The sequence below is a fragment of the Pogona vitticeps genome, chromosome 5, assembly GCF_051106095.1.
Source record: "Pogona vitticeps strain Pit_001003342236 chromosome 5, PviZW2.1, whole genome shotgun sequence".
Classification (NCBI taxonomy): domain Eukaryota; kingdom Metazoa; phylum Chordata; class Lepidosauria; order Squamata; family Agamidae; genus Pogona; species Pogona vitticeps.
The window spans coordinates 60,104,224-60,129,536 of NC_135787.1; the positions used below are offsets into that span (position 1 = coordinate 60,104,224).

Consider the following 25,313-nt stretch of genomic DNA (forward strand, 5'->3'; position numbering starts at 1 on the left):
ACTTTTAAATGTTCAGCAGATTATAATTGTTATTTCTCCAATTATAACAACAATAACAACAAAATATACCCATCATAATATTTCATACTCTTTCTCCCCTTCGAATAGCAGGCCATATATCATAATGGACACTGCTTTTGAAACTTCCCCTGAATTTTAAAATTATTGTGTATTTCTATGCAGTAGGGAGTTGCTGTTTCCAAAAGGAAAACAATTTAGTGATGTGGATACCCAGTGTGGTGTAGTAAATGAGTAACGTAGGACTCTGAAAACCAGGGTTCAAATCCCTGTTCAGCCATGGAAACTCAATGGGGGCATGAAACTGTTAAAACCGCTCCTTAAATATCTCACTTTGAAAGCTTTATTGGGGTCACTATAAGTTGGTTCCAACTTGATGGCACAAAACTATCTAAATGTGGGGTTTTTAGCCAAATTATTACCTAAATTTTAATTCAATAAGCTCCTTTGGTGCAAATAACAATAAAATTACCATGTATGTTTTTTAAATGTGTTTATGTTTTTCACATTTTTTGATTTTTAATAGGACAGATTTTTGGTTTTATTGAATAATTTGAATAATATATTTTTCTGTTTTAGCTTGTTCATACACTTTCTATTAGACAGTTTACAAGAATTGTGAATACAAACTGATTGAAAGTTCAAGTCCTAGTCCCAGGTGGACCTATGGCTGCCTAAGAATCTGAGTTTGATTCATATTATGGAAATAGTTTGCTTGCTTGTCTACTTCCTGTATATTGTAAGCTACCTTGAGGGTATGAATTTGGGTTGAAGGGCAGACTTCCACTGTATCAGTCAATAGACACATGCGAAATAAGTATATGTCATCAATTAATTAGTATATGTTATTACTCTGTTGCTAGTTTGTAGACAAGGTAGGATGTGTAAGAAAGGATCAGGATGAATAAAAGACCCAGGTCAAATATGGTGCAGATTGTCCTGTGCATTATTATTTATGTATTCTTTACCGAAACTAGTGTTTCTAATTACATAAAAATCTCCATCAAAATTTTTTGTTAATTTTTTCAAAACTCTTCTCCTTTCACTCATACATAAACTGTTTCTGAGGTAAAAAAAAATGTTGCTTAGGGAGCTCTAAAACATGCTCTCAAACTCCTTTAATGCTCTTTCTTTTTAACTAACACAAAATTGCCTTATGTGACCAAGTTAACATAGTTAACCTTTTATAATTATTTAACTGTTATTTCATTAATTTTGCCCCCTGCTTAAATGTTGTACATTACTATGAAAGACATCTGACTGTGCTCTTAAAAGTTTATTTGTCTTTCAATTCCTCTGATAGTAGGGGGGCAGTACATCTCCTTAATTATCTTTGTTCAGGGAAATACTGAAAGGCCAGGATAGTTAAACAAGGCCATTTGGATTTGCTATAAGGTCGAAGTCAGATACAAGGAAAGTGAGTAAATGCATTATCATATTATTGAGCACATCATCAGTAAAGTGACCTTCATGGAGGTAGAAAATGCCATTTGGCTCTTTTATGACAGCCGCCATCCTGCTTGTTCTGTCACTGCCAGATAATTCATCACATTGTATTATCATGCTCTCCCCTTTTTGTTTTGAAATCTGATTTCCATTCATCATAACTCATCAGTGAATGGCTAGAAATAGAAAAAGACCTCATTATTATTATTGGTGTTACTACTATTACAGTTGTTTAGTGCTTACAGGGTTAGTCTGTTCTTTAGTAGATAAGAAAATATTATTTTATTAAATGATGAAATGACCAGGCTGGTTGATCAGTTGTATTTGCTGTCAAGGATCTTTTAAAGATATTACTTACTTTCTATGCAAAAGACCAGCTGCTCTTGTACTTATTTGGAAACTGTTTTAAAGCTACTACTAAGGGAGAGTTGCCAACTTCAGTTTTAGCCAGTAATGTGGCATTTGCATTTGTAGTATGAAATTATTCTTGCTTGCAAGATGTTCAAGTTAAAACAGTTCAGAGCCTAAGAATTACAGTACTGACTAATTCTTAAATGCAAATATTTTATAGCAATAAATGTTGCAGTCATACCTCTATTTATGTATATTTAAGTTTAATTTATATGAATGAAGTTTAACTGGATCACCTCTATGAATGACAAGTAGTTAAGGTAGTTTTATACACTTCAGGCCAGTTTAGTAAAAACATTTACAACTGCAGAATGATTGAGTGAATTCCCAGGAGAACTTATAGTTTGCATAACTGAAATTTATATTTTAATAGTTGTTGCAATCCTAACACACTTAATTTATAATTAGCTTATGCTGGATAGGTAGCACACTTTTAAAATTCTTTTAATTGCTGTATTAAGCACACATTTAACTTCCTCCCATTGATTCATCTTTTTAAATCATTGGAATCTAGTTTTATGTTTATTGTTTTGTATTTTTGCTATTCTTCAGGTAAACCGCACACAAAATTGTGCAGACAAGGGCATAATAGCTACAATACAGCAATCTGCATTGCTTTGATTCCAGCAGTTATTTTGTTTGCTAGAATAAATAACTTGTTTGTCAGTTTTAAAATGAGACTAGAAACAAGTGAGTTTTGTTAGTCCCATGCATTCAGATTTTATGAAAGCAAGGAGTGCTTTAGGATTTGTTTGTATCCCTATTGTGATAGTTTTGGTATGTGTCCACATAGCCTTTTACATTTACTTCCCACTTTCCCCTGGTAAAATTTAAGACAGTGTATGGGGATTTCTTAGGTATATTATATCTATATATGGATAGGTTCCAGACATTTGAAGCTACAGCAAGATTGCGATATCATGTATTTCAGACCATAGCAAGGTCCAGAAATATAGAGAGAGCTCATGAATAGTTGAGAAATAGCAGTGCGGGGATTTTTAATTACATTAGCAAATATGTTTTATTCACCAAATAGCATTTTGGCACACAAGCAGAATCATTGTTACTATAGTCAAAACCAAAACCAAATTACCAAAATAGAAAATCACTAGAGTTTTGTTTTAAATTGTGTCAACAGTATTATGCTGCACAATCTTCCAGACATTTTATCTTGTTGTTTTTGGTGTTAGGTTTGCATAATGGCACTGATTAATAAACGTAAATGGCACTTTTCTGTTTTAAAAAATGCATGAAAATGGCTAATAGGTCACAATTAAAAAACATCAAATTGCATTTAGTTGTTAAATTACAATCAAGAAATAAATAGCTCACTCTTATAGAATGCCCATCCACTTCAAATTGCATTAACTAACATTTTACATTCATGATGTCTGGAGTAAGAAGGAAGTGTTGCATCATTCATTAATTTGTAGAAGTACTTTCAGAATGACATAAATCCTCATGCTATAATTTCCATGAGTGTTAGGGATTGCATTTTTATATTGGACTTGTCTGAAAAATGTGTAAATGGTTCCCTTTGCTTACACATTTGATGGACTCATAAGCACAAATAATACTTCACAAAGCCAGTTATAATTCATGCTCACTAGAATGGTTCAAGATCTTCTCAAGTCAAACAATTAACCTAGTGAGTATTTGGCTTTTGAGAAAACCATATCCCACACCTTAAAGGAGGTTGAGGATATAAAACCTAGAAAATCTTCATTTTTGTGGAATGCCAAAATATTGGCATTGCCAAATAGAAGGTTTTTTGTAAGTAGCTTTTTTTTTCACCTGACAGCTTGTTTGTGGTGTGCCTACAAGTTATTTGTGTAAAAGTTAGGGTTTTTAATCACCCACCCCAATAATTTAAAAGCAGATAGTGGCTGAAATCCTGTTGGCATAACTGTGCCTGTGAATGCAGATGCTGTCATTAGCAGGGGTGGGTTGTATTTGTTTCTGTTGTTGTTTTAGAAATTAAACACTCCCTACTTCTCTCCCATGGCTCCCATCTAATCCTTTTCATAGTGTGGAAACCAAGAAAACTGCAAGATAAGAGAAGGAAGTGTTTAATTGTCAGACATTTTTTTACAGGAAGTAGGCCTGAGACAGCCTAGAAAGTAAAGCAGGTGAGTGAGGTGTAGGTGTGTATAGTTATGTGTCTATGTGCAGGAGCTCCCAGAATTCTGCCTGTGAAGTGGAGTAAAAAAACCCCTCAAATGACGTAACCATATTGATTTATGAAATCACGTTGAAGGAGGAGAGAGGGAGGTACACAAGCTGGTGTTTGTCTGTGTAATTATTACTATAACATTTGCTCTTAAGGGTTAGAAAAAAAAATCAAGCATATGAAAGAAAGCATTAAATTTTTAAAATTTTGGGGAGCAAAATCTGAATGAAAGCTGACTAGTGATTTTCAACAATATTAACTGCAAAATAAGGATGCCTGAAAAATTGAGTTTTTAATGCAAATGACAGGTCGACAATAGAGTGTCAGACCTGTTAGAACAACAGTGTTTAAAATTCTATAAAATCAGCAATTTTTCCCACCCGCATTATTCTGTGAAATGGGGGCAATGATTTTATGGATAAATCCTGTGCCATGGGCCACATCTGTAGTAAAAGCAAGAAACTTCATTTCTGTGGCAGTAATTTATTGCTAATGCAGTATTGCACCTAAATTCAGTGTTTCTTTTTCCTTCCGTGTCCATAGCAAACCTGCTCTGAAATCTTTTATCAGTGGCAGATACAAACTTAATTACTTGCTACTGGAGTGCTGAAGTGGGGCTGCACAACCACTTGCATTTAATATTGCACTTACGTAATGCATTCCTAATGCTCATTCTTTTTGCAATTAAATTATTCTTAAGAGATTAAAGTTATTTTTTTAAAAAAAACATGGTAGCAAATTAATTGTACTTAGCGATTTTTGTGGTGAGCATTTAAAGAGCAGTCAACCCACTTATTCTGTCACACCTCTGAATGACATGAAAAAAAACCAAAGGTGTATTCTACTTTTGAAAATAATTGCTGGCATTTATAACTTTTCAGTCAAGTACTGTTTCTTTAGCACAAAACGTTTGGAAATAGTTTGTTAGGAAATGAGATGATAACTATTTTAAGCTTTTATCAGGTTACTTAGAAGATGTTTCATTCTACTGAACCTATTACTGTACTGTCAAAACATTAAAGGCAAAGGAATTGTGACTTTTGGCAGAAGATGGCTAAAGAGAGGGTTGGATGGTACAGAGATTCCTTGTACCATTGGAGAGACCCCTAGAACATCTTCAGAGAGCCATCTTCAGGAGTGTTTATTTCAGTGGATGAGAGCAGGAAAGTCAGACAGAATAGCCACTGATCTACCTGTTCAGAGCCCCCCCCCACTTCACTGGCTGGTATGTCCCCACACTGGTCTTCGCACCTACACACAAGCCTTGACGTGATGTATATATGTTCTTCCAGTTGGCTTAAATAATAGGATAAAATTGGAAAAAAGACAAAACATCAAGTGGAGGACTTCTTCTACACCAGTGGCAACAAAGGTGCAGAGATTTGAAAGTAACACATCACTTCCATTTAACTGTTCCACAGTTAGGATTTCCTGTTAAATGTACAGAACAGTCTATAGTTCAATGAAAAAGCATTCATACTATTTTTACAGAGGAACAAAAGATCACATTTGTCAGTGGCCTTTGATACCATTGGCCACAGTATCCTCCTGGGGAGGCTCTCTGAGTTAGGAATAGGTGGCCGAGCGCTTGCTTGGCTCCGTTCCTTCTTGGAGGACCAGCCCCCAGAGAGTACAGTTTGGAGAGAGGGTTTCGACCCTGTGGAGCCTCAATTGTGGGGTCCCACAGGGGTCGATCATCTCTCCAATGCTGTTTAACATCTACATGAGGCCGCTGGGGGGGTCATCATGGGGTGTGGAGCTTCGTGTCACCAGTATGCTGATGACACGCAGCTCTACATCTCCTTCTCATCTACCTCAGTGGATGCCGTTCTGTCCCTCCAGCGCTGCCTGGAGGCTGTACTGCAATGGATGCAGTCGAATGGGTTTAGGCTGAACCCGGACAAGACAGAGGTCTTGAGGGTGGGTGGTCCTTCTGTCAGCGGTATAGGTAACTCCCTTTCTTTCGGGGGGATGACCCTTGCCGCAAAGAATGAGGTTCGCAGCTTGGGGGTACATCTGGACCCAGTGCTTACCATGGAAACCGAGGTGGCGTCCATGGTCTGCTCCGCCTATTTTCATCTATGGCAGATTGCCCAGCTGCGTCCATATCTTGATCGGGGGGGCCCTCACTACTCTAGTACATGTGCTCATAATCTCGAGATTAGACCATTGTAACACACTCTACGTGGGGCTGAGTTTGAGGCTGATGCAGAAATTTCAGATGGTCCAGAATGTGGCAGCCAGGTTACTTAGTGGGGTGAGAAAACACCAACACATCTCCCCCACTCTGGCTGCTTTGTACTGGTTGCCCATCCATTTCCGCGTCAACTTCAAAGTGTTAATGATCACTTATAAAGCCCTAAACGGTTTGGGACCTCAATATTTGGCAGATCGCCTTCTCCCACCCAGATCTACCCGAATCACCCGCCATAGCCAGCAGGGACAGCTGAGGGGCCTGACGCCGAGAGAGGCTCGGAAGGAAAAAACTAGAAACCGGGCCTTCTCGGCGGTGGCCCCTCGGCTGTGGAATGCCCTTCCAACAGAAATTCGGCTGGTGGGATTGAGAGAAAGGCCTCATGGAAAATGTAGTCCTTTAGGAAGTCTGGACTCATTATTTGGGGCTTTGTACAATGTTTCAGATTGGGCCCAGAGGTAAACTGTTAGTCAGAGGAGCTATTATAACAGGAAAGTTATAAAGTTGTGGCCAAAAATGTTGGCACCTTTGCAATTCTGTCAGAAAATGCAACCCTTCTCTCAGAAAATTTTTGCAGTTGCAAATGTTTTGGTACTCGCATGTTCATTTCTTTGGTTTGCATTGGAGCAACACAAAAATACAGAGAAGAAAAGTCAAATCTGATACAACCCCACACCGAAAGCGAAAAAGGCACTGGCCAAAATTATTGGCACCCTTAAAATTTGGTCACACCCTCTTTGGAAAAAATAATTAAAATCAATCGCTTCCTTACACCTCTCTCCTGGTATTTCGGACCACTCTTCTTTTGCAAACTGCTCCAGGGCCTTCAGATTTGAAGGATGCCTTCGCCCAACTGCTGTTTTGAGATCTCTCCACAGGTGTTCTATGGGATTCAGATCTGGACTCATTGCTGGCCATTTCAGAACTCTCTAGCGCCTTGTTTGTAACCATTTCTGAGTCCTTTTTGAAGTGTGTTTTAGGTCATTGTCCTCTGGTGGAGACTCAGCTTTCTGACACTGGCCACTACATTGTGCCCCCAAATCTTTCGTAATCATCAGATTTCAGGATACTGTTCACACAGTCAAGGCATCCAGTGCTAGAAGCAGTAAAGCAATCCCAAAACATCTTTGAACCTCCACCATGCTTGACTGCAGGGACTTTGTTCTCTTTGAATGCCTCATTTCTTTTTCTGTAAACAGTGCCATGATGTCCTTGGCTAAAAAGCTCTACTTTTGTCTCATCTGTCCACAGTACGTTCTTCCAGAAGGATTGTGGTTTTGTCCCTTAAGTTTTGGCATACTCCAGTCTTGCTTTTTTATGCCTTTGTGTCAGCAGTGGTGTCCTCCTGGGTCTCCTTCCATTGCATTTTCATTGCATTGACTTTTCATTCAGATGGCGATGGACAGTGCGAGCTGACACTGTTGTACCCTGTGTCTGCAGATCAGCTTGAATTTGTTGGGAAGTTAATCAGGGTTCTATATCCACCATTCAAACAACCCTTCGTTGTAATTTTTCAGTAATTTTGCTTTTCTGTCCACGTCCAGGGAGGTTAGCTACAGTGCCATGGGCTGTAAACCTCTTGATGATATTGTGCACAGGAACATGAAGATCTCTGGAGATGGACTTGTAGCCTTGAGATTGTCGGTGTTTTCCCACAATTTTTCTCTTATATCCACAGACAACTCTTTACACTTCATTCTTTTCTTCATGCTCAGTGTCACACACAACATAAAGGTTGAGTCAACTTTTCTCCATCTTAAGTGGTTGCAAGTGTGATTACTATATTGCCCACGCCTCTTACTTGCAACAGGTGTGTCTAAATGCAAATTAAAAGAGCATCACCTGCCAATAATTTTGGCCAGCACATTTTTGGATTTCTGTGCGAGATTGTATCAGATTTGACTTTTCTTCTTGTTTTTAGTGTTGTTACAACACAAACCAAAGGTATGAACATGTGACTACCAAATCATTTGAAACTACAATAGTTTTCTGAGAGAAGGGTTGCATTTTCTGACAGAATTGCAAGGGTGCCAATATTTTTGGCCATGACCGTATGCTCCCTGTAACTAGTTATGGTTGGCAGTCTGGTGTAGCATGTAGAATCAGCTGAGGTTTCAGAACAGTCTTCAAAGGAAGCTATATCCGGAACATGTTACAGTGGTGCCCCGCATAGCGATGTTAATCCGTTCCGGATTAACCATCGCTATGAGAAAACATCACTATACGGATAGGAAAATGCCATTGGAACGCATTAAACATCATTTAATCCGTTCCAATGGCTTCTACACTCACCGTAAAGCGATGTTTCCTCATAATGGCAGCCATTTTCGCGTCCTCGGTAGGGCAGGGCGCGAAAATGGCTGTGGCCGCCGATCAGCTGGCCGCTGGCCGAAAATGGGGCCGGCGCTAGGGCAGGAGAAGGCTCCCACGCCCTCCTCCCCAGCTCACCCCGCTTCTTCAGCCGGCTGACCGGCCGGCGATCGGCCAGGAGGGGAAAAGAAGCCTCCTTTCCCCTCCTGCCGAGCGCGCAGGGGCGTCTGTGCCGGCGATCTGCCAGGAGGGGAAAGGAAGGCTCCTTTCCCCTCCTGCCGAATGCCCTCCCGGCCGATCGCGATCGGCCAGGAGGGGAAAAGAAGCCTCCTTTCCCCTCCTGCCGAGCTCGCAGGGGCTTCTCTGGCCGACGATCGGCCAGGAGGAGAAAGGAAGGCTCCTTTCCCCTCCTGCCGAACGCCCACCGACTTTTTCCCCCAGCTGACTGGCGAGAGATTCAGAAGAAGCCCCTCCAGTCAGCTGGGGGAAATGGAGCCTATGGGGAAAAATCGCTTCTTCGTTAAGTGAATTCCTCGTTAAACGGGGCACCCGTTAAGCAAGGCACCACTGTACAGTAATACAAGATGTCTGTACCCAAGTCAGAAACCTGTAGTTATGGTGCACTATTCTTAATTTGTACCAATACCTTCCTAGGCACTGTAAAAACCTGCCTGCCTAGGATTATGCTCAGCACATCTAACCTTGGACCTTTAAGAATAGATTCAAATTGTGAACCTGAGTCTCCAGATGTGGTGTAACCCCATCCAGCATATGTTGAATCACAGTTTCTTGATTTCCCTTTTGATTTATATCAGCACACCTGTCTTATCTGGATTGAATTTCAGTTTGTTTGCCCTTATCAGACATTACTGATATTAGACAATAATTATATTTAGGACCAAAAGATCTTCCTTAGTTAGAAGGGAGATGTAGAATTGGATGCCATGAGCATACTGGTGACAAGAAACTCCCAAACTCTGGAAACCTCTTCCAATGGTTTCATATATATGTTAACAGCATGAGTGGCAGAGCTGAACCTTGACAAAACCACCTGAAGAAATGCCAAAGTAAAAAACAGAAGTCTCCCAGTACCACATTTTGAGTTCATTATCTAGGAAGGACTGACACCGCTGCAAAACAGTGCCTCCAACCATCTGACTGAAGCGCCCCAGAAGGATTTGCTGGTTAAATGGTATTGAAAGTTGTTGATGTGTCTGGCACAAACCAACACAGTCTCACTACCCTTCTCGGTTCTCACTGTGGATCATCCAGTAAAGCAAAGAAATTTGTTTGTGTTCTACAACAATGTCCTTCCTGTCCCATTACTAGCTGGGAACTTTCTTTCTGAACAGGAAGCTAGGTGGAACTAGGCCAAGTTTGGCCTCAAAATCTTTCAGCCAGGTGAGCCACATTAAGGTGTCTGTGTATGAGATAATGGAAAATAATGGGCTTTTAAAACCAAGAAATCTGAAATCTTATCCCTAGGTTACTGTAACTGGATTAAGTGTGATTTTTCCCCTTTGCTGAAGTCAGCTGAAACAAAGAAATTGTTTGTTAGAAGAGGCAAGAAACAAATAATTTAAATGAGTTCCTAGACATACCATCTATACTGAAGTCCTGGGCAAGCAAGACAAACGTTTGAAAAGTACACTGCAAAAGGATCAAATATTGTACCTCAAAATACAAAATAACTTGTAAAATTATTTTTCATTAAATGAAGCAACAGTAGATTAATTTTTCAATTTATAATGTTTTTTCACTTGAAAGAGCATTCATAGTACTTGTGGACATTTTTAAAGAGACTTAATATGGTTTGTGGTTAATTATGAGAAACACTTATTAGCATCACAATGAGCATGACTCTGCCATGTTCTAATACTGAAGCTTCTTCCTCTGCAAAATCGATATATTAGTATAGATACCATGTTTCCCCGAAAACAAGACGGGGTCTTATATTAATTTTTGCTCAAAAAAACACATTAGGGCTTATTTTCAGGGGATGTTTTATTTTATAGCCATGTCATCTGCTTGCTGCACAATACTGCACAATGGTGGAGGGTGGGGTTTCACTTAACTAGAGCTTATTTTGGCGGTAGGGCTTATATTACGAGCATCCTGAAAAATCATACTAGGGCTTATTTTCAAGTTAGGTCTTATTTTGGGGGAAGCAGGGTATGAAAAAGCATATGAAATGTAGTCATCAAAAGATAATGGAAGCTTACTAAAGCATGTCTGAATAGCAGTGCTTGCGATGTCACAGGTGTATAGTTATCTTATTTTAATTAGCCCTATGTACTTCAATATTTAAGTAGAAGTTCCAAATAATTCTAGAATAAAATGAAATACAGTGGTGCCTTGACTTAGGAACATCCCTACTTACAAACATTTCGACTTATAAACAGCTCTGGTCACATCATTTTGCTTCAACTTGCGAACGGAGCTTCCACTTACGAACAGAAACAGGCAGGGGAAAAAGGCGGGCAATTCAGATTTCTAACTGTAGGTGGTGACGAGGCTGCTCTGTACTGTAGCTCTTTCACTTTTGGCAGTTAGAGCAGTGGTCCCCAACCTTGGGCCTCCAGAGGTTCTGGAACTTCAGCTCCCAGAAGTCCTGGTCAGCAGAGGTGGTGGTGAAGGCTTCTGGGAGCTGTAGTCCATCTGGAGGCCCAAGTTTGGGGACCACTGAGCTAGAGAGTGTGTCGTCGTCGTAGGCTTGGGACAGCCTCCTGCTTTGGAGTGAGCGTATGTGTGTCTGCAGGCCTACTTATGGTATGGAGACTGTTTGATTGCCTTGGTGGGTGAGCTCTTCTGGGAATTGGTGTGTGTGTGTTTTGTTTTGTTTTCTGGTGGACCTCTCAATGGCTTTTCATACTACCAGTTGTTATATCCTTCTGGGTTACCTGTCTGAGATGGAAGTTTGAAGTCCTGTTTGTTTCTACTTTTTCCCGAAATGGGAAGTTTAGAAGATGATACTGGTGAACTCCTTTTGGATTTCAGGGCTTTGGTGGCCTGTAGTGTCACTCATCGTACTTTCTTAGCCTCACTTTTATTAAATATTTGCATGAAAGTGATGGAAAGGGTGATTCAGCAATGGTAATTCTGTGCCACTAGTATGCCAATGAAACCCACATCTGACTCTCTTTTTCATCTTGCTCCAGGGAAGCTGTTCTGGTTCTGAATTAGTTTCTGATGCTGGTAATGGATTGGATGGGAGAGAATACATTTAAGCCAGATGAGTCAGAAATGTTTCTGCTCAATTGAATAGTAGATCAGGGTTGGATGGGGATGCCCTACACTTGAAGACTCAAGTTCACAATTCTTGAACCTTGATTCCAGGGTTTCAGTGGTGGCTAGGAGTACATGTATACTGTTTAGTCCTGTGCCCCCACTGGGTTTGGCCACATTGTTGTTGTTTTTGTGTCCGGCTCTTCGTAACTCCATGGACCAGATCACGCCAGGCCTGGCCACGTTAGTTACATCCATTTGGACTAGTGTAATGTTGTTATACATAGAGGTGTCATTGAAAAGTGTTTGGAAACGTGAGCAGAAAATTGTAGCTTTAAGATGTAATTAATATTTGCAAATTTGCTTGTCCTCCTTCCTCCCAGCCCCAAAAAGAGGAAAAAGAAAAATGTTTCTTGACACATAAATACATTTCATTAACAAATTATCAAGTGGAGTGAGATTTTTTGCTCCTACATGGCATCAGTCATGTGCCCTTTTTTGGCAGTAGTAGTATTAATAAAACACTTGTATTATCTGCTAGGTACATGCTCCCTACCCTCTACAAAATACAATATTTCTTTGTAGAAAAACCACTACTGCAAACAATCCAAAATAATAATAAAATGTGGATTACTCCTCTTGTACTTTGGCCAGAGGAACTGGGAATTGATTTTTTAAAAAAATTTCACTGTGAGAATGAAATATTGAATAATCCATGTCCCTAATGTGGCTAGACTTAACTGGTGCCTCTTGCAGTGAGTATGTGACTCCTTTGTTACGGCAGCTTTGTAGGCACTATTCTGTTTGCAAAGCCAACTGAAAATTCTGCATATGATATATAAAGCCTTATAGGACATAGGTCCAGATTTTTTATTTTACTAATTTCCTCAGGTTTTAAGTTCCTTGAAGAGGGCCCTCTTTTGTTGATCCCATTACTTTTGAAAACTCTTTAGTGGGAATCAGTAGGAGGCAGGCGCTTATATAGCAGACAGAAAGAGCAAGGTAGCATCCATATCATCCACCATGGTATCCTTCTGGGCAGTTTATTTGGGATGGATTTGGGTGTATTGTTTTACAGTGGCTCCAATTGTACCTGGAGGAGAGAGCTCAGTAGGTGATGCTGGGGGACTCATGTTCAACACCCTGGCCATTGACCCGTGGTATCCCTCTTAGATTAGGCATCCTTCAGTCTCGAGAGACTATGGTAACGTGCTCTGAATAGAGGTTTCGGAACAGTGTCTAGTGTGGCTGGGAAGGCCAATACGAGAGTGGCAATTATTTTTATTTATTTATTTATTTATTTATTTATTTATTTATTGATTGATTGATTTGATTTGATTTGATTTGATTTGATTTGATTTGATTTGATTTGATTTGATTTGATTTATACCCCGCCTATCTGGTCTACTCGACCACTCTAGGCGGCTTCCAGTATAGGATAAAACAATAAAACACAAGAACATTACATAATCATTTGATACAGTTATAATAAAATAGAGTGAGAATAAAATAAGGAGGAATAGAAAAGAAATCAGGTATTGACTGGAGGGAAGGCCTGGATCTACAACCATGTTTTAAATTGGGTTTTAAAGATTCCCAGCGTAGAGGCCGCACAAATCTCTGAAGGAAGGTTGTTCCAGAGGCGAGGAGCCACTGCCGAGAAGGCCCAGTTTCGTGTCTTTTCCTTCCGGGCCTCTCTCAGTGTCAGGCTCCTCAGCCTCTCCTCCTTACTCGCGCGGGTGGTCCGGGTAGATCTTGGTGGGAGCAGGCATTCCGCCAAATATCGAGGTCCTAAACCGTTTAGGGCCTTGTAAGTAAGCATTAAGACTTTGAAGTCGACGCAGAAACGAATGGGCAGCCAATGCAATGCAGCCAGAGTTGGAGAAATACATTGGTATTTTCTCACTCCAGTGAGGAGTCTGGCCGCCACATTCTGCATCACCTGAAGTTTCCGCATCAGCCTCAAAGGCAGCCCCACGTAAAGCGCGTTACAGTGGTCTAATCTTGAGATTACGAGCGCATGCACCAAGGTAGTGAGTGCCCCCGTGTCGAGATAGGACCGCAGCCAGGCGATCCGCCAGAGGTGGAAGAAGTCGGTGCAGACTACCGACGCCACCTGTGTTTCCATGGTGGGTGTCGGGTCCAGATGTACACCCAGGCTGCAGACCCCACTCTTCGCGGCCAGGGTCACCCCCCCAAATGTGAGAGAGTCACCCAGGCCGCCAACCATGGGGCCTCCCACCCTCAGAACCTCCGTCTTGTCCGGATTCAGCCTCAGCCCATTTTTCTGCATCCATTTCAGTACGGCCCCCAGGCAGCGCTGTAGGGACAGGACGGCATCACCTATAGTTGGTGAAAAGGAGATGTAGAGCTGGGTGTCATTGGCATATTGATGACACGAAGCCCCACACCCTCTGATGACCCCTCCCAATTACTTCCACACTGTAGACAAATACAATCTGTCTCCTGTCCAGCTCCCTGATTTTGCTGGTTTTGGGACTGCCTCTTTGCCTTGACCTGCTGGACAAGTGTCTCTTCAAAATGCAAGAGTCCGTGATGCACCACCTGCCTCTAGGCTGAACACTCAGATATCAAGGTTTCCCATCTGTTGAGGTCTATTCCTAAGGCCTTCAGATCCCACTTGCAGATATCCTTGTATCACAGCTGTGGTCTCCCTCTGGGGCAATTTCCCTGCACAAATTCTACATACAGGAGATCTTTTGGAATCCAACCATCAGCCATTCTCACAACATGCCCAAGCCAACATAGACATCGCTGTTTCAATAATGTATACGTGCTAAAAATTCCAGCTTGATCTAGGACTACTCTATTTGGAATTTTGTCCTGCCAGGTGATACCAAAAATGCACCAGAGACAACGCATAGGGAACGAGTTCAGCTTCCTCTCCTGCCATTCACAAAGGGTCCAGGACTCACTGCAGGACACAGACTCTATAGACCTGGATCTTGGTATATGCTGTCAGCTTCTTATTCAGCCATACTCTCTTTTTGAGTCTAGAGAACATGGTAGCTGCTTTGCCAATGCGTTTATCCAACTCAATATCTGGGGAGAGAGTGTACGAGATCGTTGAGCCAAGGTACACAAAGTCATGAACAACCTCCAATTCTTGTGTGGAGATGGTAATAGAGGGAGGTGAGTCCACGCCCTGACCCATGACTTGTGTTTTCTTCAGGCTGATTTCTTCAGGCATCCCTCGTAGTTTTGTTTCCCCCCCCATACTATTTAACATATACATGAAGTCACTGGGAGAGGTTGTCTGGTTGTTTGGGGTTCGATATCTCCAAAACACTGATGACTCCCAACTCTGTCTTCTTTTTCCATCTAATTCCAAGTAATTAATCCAGACAAGACGGAGATGCTCCTGGTCAATCAGAAAGCAGATGAGGGAATAGGGATGCAACCTGTGCTGGATGAGGTTACATTCCCCCTGAAAACCCAGGTCTGCAGCTTAGGCGTACTCCTGGACTTATCCCTGAGACTGCATGCCCAGAGTTTGGTGGCGGCATTTGCACAGTTGCACCTGATCCTTGAGATGTCCAACATGCCTACAGTGATGCATGCCTTAGTTACATATCACTTGGGTTACAGTAACAAGTTCTATGTGCCTTTGAAGATAATTCAGAAACTTCAGCTGGTTCAAAATACAGCTGCCAGACCACTGACTGAGGCCAGTTATAGGGAGCCTATAACACTCCTGCTATAAAACTGCACTTGCTACCAGTCTGTATCAGGGCCCAATTCAGAGTGCTGGTGATGATCTATAATGCCATATACAGTTTTAAGTCCAGGTTATCTGAAGGAGACTCTCCCTGCATGAGCTTTCCCTATAATTAAGTTTATCAGAGGAAGCACTTCTCTTGATCCCTTTGTCATCACAGACAGAGACAAGAGAGAGGACCTTCTATGTGGCTGCTCCAAAGTTATGGAATGCTCTCCCTCAAGAGGTTTATTTTATTTTATTTTTATACCACCATTTTATACCACAGGGGCCACTCTGGGCATTTCACAATAAAAAGGTTAGGTTGGACCCCTCTCTTTTATCCTTCCGCCAGTAGCTGAAGACCCACTTCTTCAGGCAGGCTTTTAATAATAATAACTGAGTCTCTGAATGCTGGTTTTTAGCTGAGTAAGTTTCTTTTTAAAGGTTTAAATAATTTTAATCACTCGATAGATTACACAAATGCAGAAGCAGACAATACAGCTGCTAAAAAAGATCAAATTGACAGCTAGCTTGTGATGATAATTCATCTCCCTCAGGCTGTGCACCAAGATCTTGTATATAGTTCAGAAAAATAGTGTTAGTGTCCCAAAGTTTCATGGCATTATTGTTATTCATGCCAGACAAGTTTTCTTAAGTTGAGTTGAGAGGCAGTATGCAAATGGTTTGTGGATGGTGGAATTTAGCTCCCATTTCTTCAAACAAACAATCTTTTGCTTTTGTATTCCCCCCCTCCCCGTATTCCTTTGAATTGCAAGGTTTCTGTTTGGTGGAGGGGTAATGCAACACATCCACATGGCAGGCCTCTATTAGAGATCTGGGACTAAAATTTAGCTTAACCGCCAGGGAACTTCTCCAGTCAGTGCCCTGAGTGGGACTTGAAGGAGCGTTCAGGGGGAAAAATATAAAAAGGGGGAACAAACCACATAGTTGTTATACATTGTATATGAAGGTCATAAGACTTTTTAAAGATCATAGAATTACTGAGATGAGCCACCATCAGTAAATTGACAAGAAAATCAATATTACAAATGTTTTGTGTTGTGGTTTGAGGGTTTTCCCCCCATGTTTTTGGGAAACAATTTATTGAAGAATTGGAAGTGATAACCAACTCAACAATAAAGATGTTTCCATCCATTGTCTGTCCTTTTGATTCAACTATATCTACCGCTAGAATGGTTCTAGCATGTTCCTTTTTTTGTCTCAGATCTCTCTCCCCCCCTTTTCTCTTTCTCGCAATATATATTGCAGAGAAGTGCTTCATAAGCACAATCACTTTGAGCAAAAAACACAATAACCTTTTGAATCAAGTATCTGTGGAAATAGGAATAGCCCACTTATCCATGTGTCTTACTCTGTGGCCTGTTGCTGTTACAGCTCTAGTGTATTAGCAGAGCCCTGCCTGAAGGATAACACTGCTGTGCAATCAGTATTTTAGAGCTTTTCTGTTCCCTAAACCCCTGCAGCTCAGTGCTTTGTAAAAATCGTATTCTTAGAAATACTTCTCTAACAGCCGCCCATGGGCAGCATCCCAGCAGTGCCTAATAGGCTACCTGTTATGGTAAAAATAGCACTTCTAGCTGATATAGCAAGATTAGCCAAGTCTCTCACAGAAGAGAGTGTGTGAGGGCATGCACACACTGTCTCCCTGTTTCACGTAACAGTGTCAGAAGAATGTTGGATGGCTGTTATTAGTTCATAGTACTGAAGAATAGAAAAGGTAACCATGCTAAATTTATGGTTAATTCCTGGGATGTTGCATAAAACCATTTTTATCTGTCTCTTCTCTACGGGAGATAATATTGTCACAATGAAATGTTTCTAGTCAATTCATAACTTCCATGTCATTGCCATTAGTATCACTGTGTTTAAGGTGGCCTTCTTTGGAAGTATGGAGCTTGAGGACAACATTCCTTGTACATAATTCTGACAACAGCCCTTAGTTTACAGGTGTCTCATTGGTACATTTAGTTCATGAAATAAAGATTAATGAATGCTTTGATAGTTTCTTAAGCAATATTTAGTACCAGTCCAACTAGAACTTCAGCACGGAATTTGATATTACAAATGTAGGAAATTTAATTTGTCTTAAGTGCCCTAACTTCATTCCTCTGACTGAACCTTCTTTGTAACTCTCAGGGAAATAAAAATTAACAAGACCACATCTCCATTTTTTTTCAAGCAGTTAGGGGTGAGGGTTCATCTACATAATTTTTGCAAACAGCAATCTTTAAGGCTATAATTTATTTATTTATTGCAATCTAAGCAGATGGGAGTTTAAGATTTTAACAGTTCCAGTATATTGAAAGGGGAGGAATACAAATCCTTTTTCCCTTGTCAAGCAAAAAGACATAAAATAGAAAATGTCATTTCAAGTATGTGAAGGTGGGGAGGGAGAAGACAGATCATATATTGGCCCTGTCAAACATGACAGGCACTCTTTAAACTCTGTATGAGAAATGAGTACATGTAAAATCTGTCTCTTTTTTTGTTGTTCTTGATTTACTGTGAACAGTTTTAATTACTCTGGTGCGTGTGTGTGTGTGTGTGTGTGTGTGTATGTGTGTGTGTGTGTGTGTGTGTGTCTACGTCTGTGTCTACGTCTGTGTCTGTGTCTGTGTTTCAGATAATGCGACAAGCATTTTGATCTGCAGAATATATTGGCATGTTCCTAAGAATGTACTGCTGTAGTTGTTACTAGTACATGTTTCAAATACATGAAATACAATACTCTGTATATATTCGGCATGCTTTCTAATTATCTTTGTCACAATTATTTTAAACAAAATTGAATAGTATGCATTTATACTATAATATAAAATTACATGTATGCATGCATTTGCTTTTAGAGGAACACAGCTATGAATTGTGCCTTTTCTGTAAAGAGTATTCAATTCAGGACAAAAGTATATTGCCATCTTCTAAATAAGATGTCTCAGTATGGTGTCTCTGATTGTTGCCAAAAACAAAGTGAGAATACAGTCAGATGGTTGCAAAGACACATGTCTGATCACACTGGAAAGAATTACTCTAGCAGAAATTAGCTCCCTTAGAGCAAGCCTTCCACAATCACCCAAGCCAAAGTTCCTCAGGCACTCTGTCCATCAAATCTAGTTCCTTAATCTGTTCTTCACTTCCACTGTATATTCATAAGGGATTTGATTTAGATTATACCTGACTAGCCCAGTGGTTTTTCCTACTTTCTTCAGTTTAAGCTTGAATTTTGCTATAAGAAGCTGATTATCAAAGCCACGATCAGCTCCAGATCTTGTCTTGGTGACTGTATAGAGCTTCTCCATCTTTGGCTGCAGAGAATATAATCAATCTGATTTCGGTATTGCCCATCTGGTGATTTCTTTGTGTAGAGTCGCCTCTTGTGTTGTTGGAAAAGAGTGTGATGACCAGCTTGTTCTCTTGACAAAACTTTATTAGCCTTTGCCCTGCTTTGTTTTGAACTCCAAGGCCAATTTACTTGTTGTTCCTTTTATCTCTTGGCTCCCTGCTTTAGCATTCCAATCCCCTAGAATGAGAAGAACATCTTTCTTTGGTGTCAGTTCTAGAAGGTGTTGTAAGTCTTCATAAAATTGGTCAATTTCAGTCTCCTCAGCATTGGTGGTTGGTGCATAAACTTGGATTACTGTGATGTTGAAAGGTCTGCCTTGGATTCGTATTGAAATCATTCTATCATTTTTGAGATTATATCCCATTACAGCTTTTCCCACTCTTGTTGACTATGAGGGCTACTCCATTCCTTCTACGGCATTCTTGCCCACAATAGTAGATATGATAATCATCTGAATTGCATTCACCCATTCTTGTCCATTTTAGTTCAGTGACGCCCAGGATGTCAATGTTTATTCTTGCCATCTCCTGCTTGACCACATCCAGCTTACCAAGGTTCATAGATCTTACATTCCAGGTTCCTATGCAGTATTTTTCTTTGCAGCATCGGACTTGCCTTTCACTTCCAGGTGTGTCCACAGCTGAGCGTCCTTTCGGCTTTGGCCCAACCACTCCGCTCTTCCTCAGTAACAGGTTGGATGCCTTCTGACCTGAGGGGCTCATCTTCCAGCCTCATATCTTTTAGCCTTTTCTTTCTGTTCATGGGGTATTCTTGGCAAAGATACTGGAGTGACTTGCCAATTCCTACTCCAGGTGGTTTGCATTTAGTCGGAACTTTCCACTATGACCTGTCCGTCTTTGGTTTCCCTGCACGGCATAGCCCATAGCTTCTCTTGAGTTACTCAAGCCTCTTCGCCAGACAAGGCAACAATCCATGAAGGGAGGTTTCAGGTATACACCTTAACAATTGGGATAGTTTCATTTTTGCACTGGCCCACTATTTTGAGCATTAGTGCCGAGGTAACTATGCATATAGATTTCATTGTCTCTTTATATATGTTAATTAAAAGGTTGTACTGACTCAAATTGTAAAGTTTAGAACATTTTTTAAAAGATTCAAAGAACAAATTCTTGAACATTGCAAATCAGATTTTTTTTTTTTTTGCAAAGACAAGGGAATGTCAGAACATACCATACAAGAGCAAACAGAAACAAATTCATTTCCTTCCTGACTTAAATCTTGAACAGGTAAGAGGATGAAAAGGAACAGATCTCAAAGATGATAAAGATTAATGCATAATGTTCTTTGAAACAATAGCCACCAAGTTTTAAAAAATGATTTAATTGATACCTAAGCCACAATATGGTTCCACAATCAACCTGCTCAGCCTTCCATCCTTCCGAGGTCGGTAAAATGAGTACCCAGCTTGCTGGGGGGGCAATGTGTAGCCTGTATAATTAAAATTGTAAACCGCCCAGAGAGTGCTTGTAGCGCTATGGGGCGGTATATAAGTCCAATAAATAAATAAATAAACCACAATCAACGTTCTTTACTTATTTAAATATCAAATTAGGAAAAAATGTCAGGGGTTGGACCGCTATAACCTCCCCTCCCATTACACAAGTGCATTTTTTTATTTTTATTTTTTTGCACAACATTATTTTTAACGTGGGAAGAATAACATGGCTTATTGTGCTGCCTTACTATTTGACTGGCTATTGGGGTGATTTTTTGCTGGTTTAGTCTCACCCGGGGTCTTTAGCCTTCAAAAGAAACTAAGTTGGTCACACCCAATTCAAAAAACAGGTCCACATGGCCCTGAATTTGGGAAAGAGGGTAAATGGCCCAATTGTGTCATGTAGGCCTTTCAAACCATTTTTCCCCTGAAGTGGGAAGTCGTCAGGCATGCAGGGAGTCCTAATATGTGCAACCTGTCAGATGCACTTTGGCCACCCCTTATTTAGAGAAATTGTGTGATGAAGAATAAAGGAATTAAGCGGGAGGATATTGAGTTCTAGAAATGAAGTGTACCTAGATAAATTTTTTTTGCAACAACTCTAACAAATAACGCTTCTTTTTCATCTTGTTCTGCCACTGAAGATGCATATAACTTTCTAAATTATAACACTGGTTATTTAAAACTTCCATAAAAATAAATTTTCTTTTTTATGTTTGTTGAGTAACTAAGGTGCATGGGTGAGTCTGTTTGGGTCTTTTTAGCGTGGTTTTATAATTATACATACTGGTGGGTAAGTACACTATTTGTGTGCATATGTTTGTATTGTATCTGGTCACAGCATTGCCCATTATGGCCAGGAAATGGGAAGACTGAAACGGTAAGCATAGCTCTCTACTTCCAGCATTAGTAAACATATTATTGATATGTGCAAGACAAACCCCTATGTTCTGCAAAGTTTACTACATGCTCTGTCAACATCATGCAGAGTAACACATATTCCTGATTTTGAAATTAAATTTCCTTAGTCTGTAATGTATCTATCACTTGTTCCTTCTTTTTTGTATGTGTTTTAAAAATGACATGTGATCCTCTTGTACAGTGGGGTCTTGACTTAAGAACGGCTCGAGTTAAGAACATTTTGACTTAAGAACCACTCTCATAGGAAAATATTGACTTGACTTACATACTTAGATTTGAGTTAAGAACTGAAAAAAACCACGTGGGAGGCAGGGAAAGTGCAAAATTTGAACTTTCAGTTAACTGTTGGCCAGTGAAAAGGGTGCCTGTCTGCTTCCTCACTCCTCCCAGCGTTTAGAGAGTGGATTGGGAGTCTTCAGACTGCCTGGTACTGCCTGGACTGTATTTTCCCTGCCTTCCCTGAACCTTTCTTGACCTAAGAAAAAAAGAAACAAAATATCCCCCTCTAGTGGTCGAAGGCAGAATAGCAGCTTCCCATTAGTTTCTATGGACGGAAAAGAGCAGATACGGATCAAATGGTTCTCAATGCATTCCTATGGGAAATGCAAATTTGACCTGAGAACTTTTTGACTTGAGAACCGCCTTCCAATACGGATTAAGTTCTCAAGTCAAGACCCCACTGTATCACTATCACAAACCTGTTACAATCTATTCTTTATTCATTCTTAAAGGAACTTTGTCCTCATCCCATTCGTTTCCTCACGCCAGCCTTCATCATGGTTAGCAACAGAAAACCTTAACTCAGGCTGGTGTCTATCTAAACCATAGTTACAATTGGAAAAAAAAACCTGAGTTTATTGTTTCTGGTTATTTCACAATGTGGATGAATATGGATTTCATGCATATCTGGAATTGTCAGAATTCAATGAATTCAGTTCAGTGTTTTTTTCTTTTAAATAGGGAACTTACCCTCAGCAAAGTTCCACTAATGATTGCTCTGGCTAGTGGGAAGGAGGAGAGATTATTTTCATCAGCTGTCCCCTTCCTTTCAACCTCAGCACTACTTTTCACATTGTTCCCAGAGCATATTCTTAAAGAGCATGATTGGTGACAGGAGAAGCAATCAGTGAAAAGTCCTCCTCTTCATGTTCCTGTTGTGAAAATTCTTTGAAATATCAGGCACTTTTAGTGGACAAAAGTGGCCCCTCTATCAGCAGGAAGCAAGTTCTGGATCAAAATACATGCTTTTATCACAGACCTAAACTGCATGTAGCAGAGCAATATGAAGACATTGACTCAAAACGTGTTTGTCTTTTCCATGTGTGCAGTGATTCATTATTTGTATGGTTTTTATGCCAACTGGGCAAAGTTGCATTCACTACCGTCTGATACAGACAGAGCTCTGTTGTTTTTAAGCCTAGTTATGTTATCCAGTTACTCATAGAGTTATCGCTATTGAATTACTCATTCCTACACTGCGTGTTTACTGCTGTTTGTAGTAGCATTTAGTGCAGCATTATACATACAGTGTCAGTATCAGTGATTATTTAAAAATGCCATTAAACTGGAAAAGGCTATTGTAGGGTAGAGTGTAAGCTCACTGAAAACATACTGTTTGGCCATCCATATAAACTCTAGTACGTATTTTATTCCTAGCATTGGAGTGCCTCTGATTGCAGTGGCTTTCTGAATCACTTCAGCTAAAGAAGCAAAAGGTATACATATTTGTTGTCATTGCGCATGGAGTCATTTTCCCTGGCTGAAATAAGTTGGATTTCTTACTTAATGTACTTTGTCTATACACAGACAGATCTGTTGGCCAAATAAAATGAAGAACTTTGTATTTTAAGCCATCCTGACACCACAATCCTATGTGTGTTTATGTAACCACTATGGACTATTTGGGATTCCCAGTGTGGTGTAGTGGATAGAGTGATGGAATAGGACTCTGGAGAAGAGGGTTCAAAGTACTGTACCCAATTGGCCATGGAAACTCACTAGGTGGTGGTGGAACTGGTAAAACCACTCCTTAAATATCTCACTTGCCTTGAAAGCTGTATAAGGCTCGCTGTAAATCAGTGGGGAAATCCTAAGAAGGGGCTGTGATTCAGGATTCGAGTTAGAAAGAGCTGGAGATGCAAGAATTCTTGTTCCCATCAAGGTGGGTAAGGCCCTTGCCATCTTGGTTGAGGTCCTAGAATTTCAATACACTTGTGCAGGAGAAGCACTGGAAGAGTGGTCACATACTGATGTTATATATTTGGATTTGGATTTAATTTTAGGGTTTTAGAGACTGTACATTTGGAGCTGATTCATTCGTGTTGCGGATTCATACCTTGGGCAATAAATATACCTGCGACTTTGTTCTCATTTGGATTCAAAGAGACATTTGAATGCTTTTTTATTTCTTCATGCAGCACCTGCTCTGGAGCTGGTGAAAAGAACTTGGGCTGAACAAATTATGACACCCAGTTTTATTATATGATATCACTATTGTTATTGTTTTGTTATATAAGTATATAAAAAAAATTTCATGTTTGCAATATCCATTTAAAAGTATTACTTTTACTCAAAATTAAATCCTGTTGCTTTCAAGAAGACTTGCTTCCAGTTAAGCATATGTACAATTTCATTCTTAAAGTACAGCTTTATTCATGTTTATTCAGAAGGAAAGCCATTGATTTCAGTGGGATTGTGTACAGAGTTGTTCTGTTCCTCCCTCCCATATTTTATAGTCAAGTTTATTAAATTTCAGAGTTATAAATATATTTATCATATTGAACTGCACTGCTGGAAATAATATTTCAGCATATGAATATATAATTACTGGATTTCAAATTATTTTGGTCTTGTTAAAAAGAAACAAAAACCTTTGGATGTCAATTGTGCAATTTTAAAGAAATAAGCAGTGCCATTTGTTTTTATTAAGCTGGGATTTGAAGATTTGAAAAAGCACTGAGGGAGGCATAGCTTTTGAAACTGAGGTAATGTTTTTCACTTGCATGTGAAAAATATTATTTTGGAGTGTTTTTGTTCTTTATAAATAAACATAGGAACCTGTGCCTGCAAGAAATATTATTTTGTGAATCTTCTTTTTTTTCCTTTGCTTTGTTTTACTTTCAGAGAGGTTGCTTGTTTCTGTGGAGTTAGCCAAGAAGTTCTAAATGAGAGTTAATGTCTTGAGATAAAAGGTTAATATATTTATGAATGAATGAATGTCAATGTGATTAAGCCTTTTCAGTACAGTACATAAAATACTAAGGTACAACAATGGGCAGAATACATGAGAGTCAGGATAGAACATTGTACAAGTATTAAGACTAAGGAGGTATGGGTTCTAATTCCCTCATCCTTTCACGGTCATTGAAATTCATGGGATGTGTGTGTAACAATGACAAAACCACTTCATAGGTATATCGTGGAAATCCTACCAGAGTCTCCATACCTCAGAATCGATGTGACAACACATAGCATACATAAAATTCTCATAATGTTTAGCTGGCATAATAAATTATTGTTAGAAAATAACTTGGCACAAAATGGTACAAGTATCAGCCCATATTGAAAATATTTAAAAAAATCTGTCAAGCCTAGACACCCACATTAAATTGTACATGATATGAAAACTGAATTAATGAGTAGCACATAACAATTAGACTCAATTTTTGCTAGGCATAAGAGAGCTATCTTGTCCCCACTGCACATTTAATTGTAGTACCCAGAAGCTCCCTTTTTTCCATACAACTATAATGCACAGTTCATTGAAAAACAAGATATGGGCATGTGTGTTGTTCTATCGCCTGTCTGGTGGTGCCTCGTGCATTCCATTGTGTAGTCATTCTGAGCATGACATTTACTCTAGCAGCATTCACTAACTAGTTTTAGATGCATGTTTAAAACATACCTCTTTTTTCTACCATTTTTCTCATAGACCATGCAACTGCATTTTTGTAATCCTTTTGCGTTATGTTTGCTGTATGTTTTGTTACTGTTGATACCGTTTTGAAATCTTCTGATCTAAGTGATTTACGAACCTCTGTAAGTAAATATAGTTTGTACTTCTAAGCACTTTTCAAGGGC

At 39.8% G+C, this 25,313-nt stretch overlaps 1 protein-coding gene across 10 annotated transcripts in view; it reads left to right on the forward strand.

The window, feature by feature from the left end:
* Window positions 1-25,313, forward strand: part of TENM3 (teneurin transmembrane protein 3) — a 1,852,170-nt gene that overhangs the window by 1,524,539 nt on the left and 302,318 nt on the right. The gene's annotated exons all lie outside the window — the stretch shown is intronic.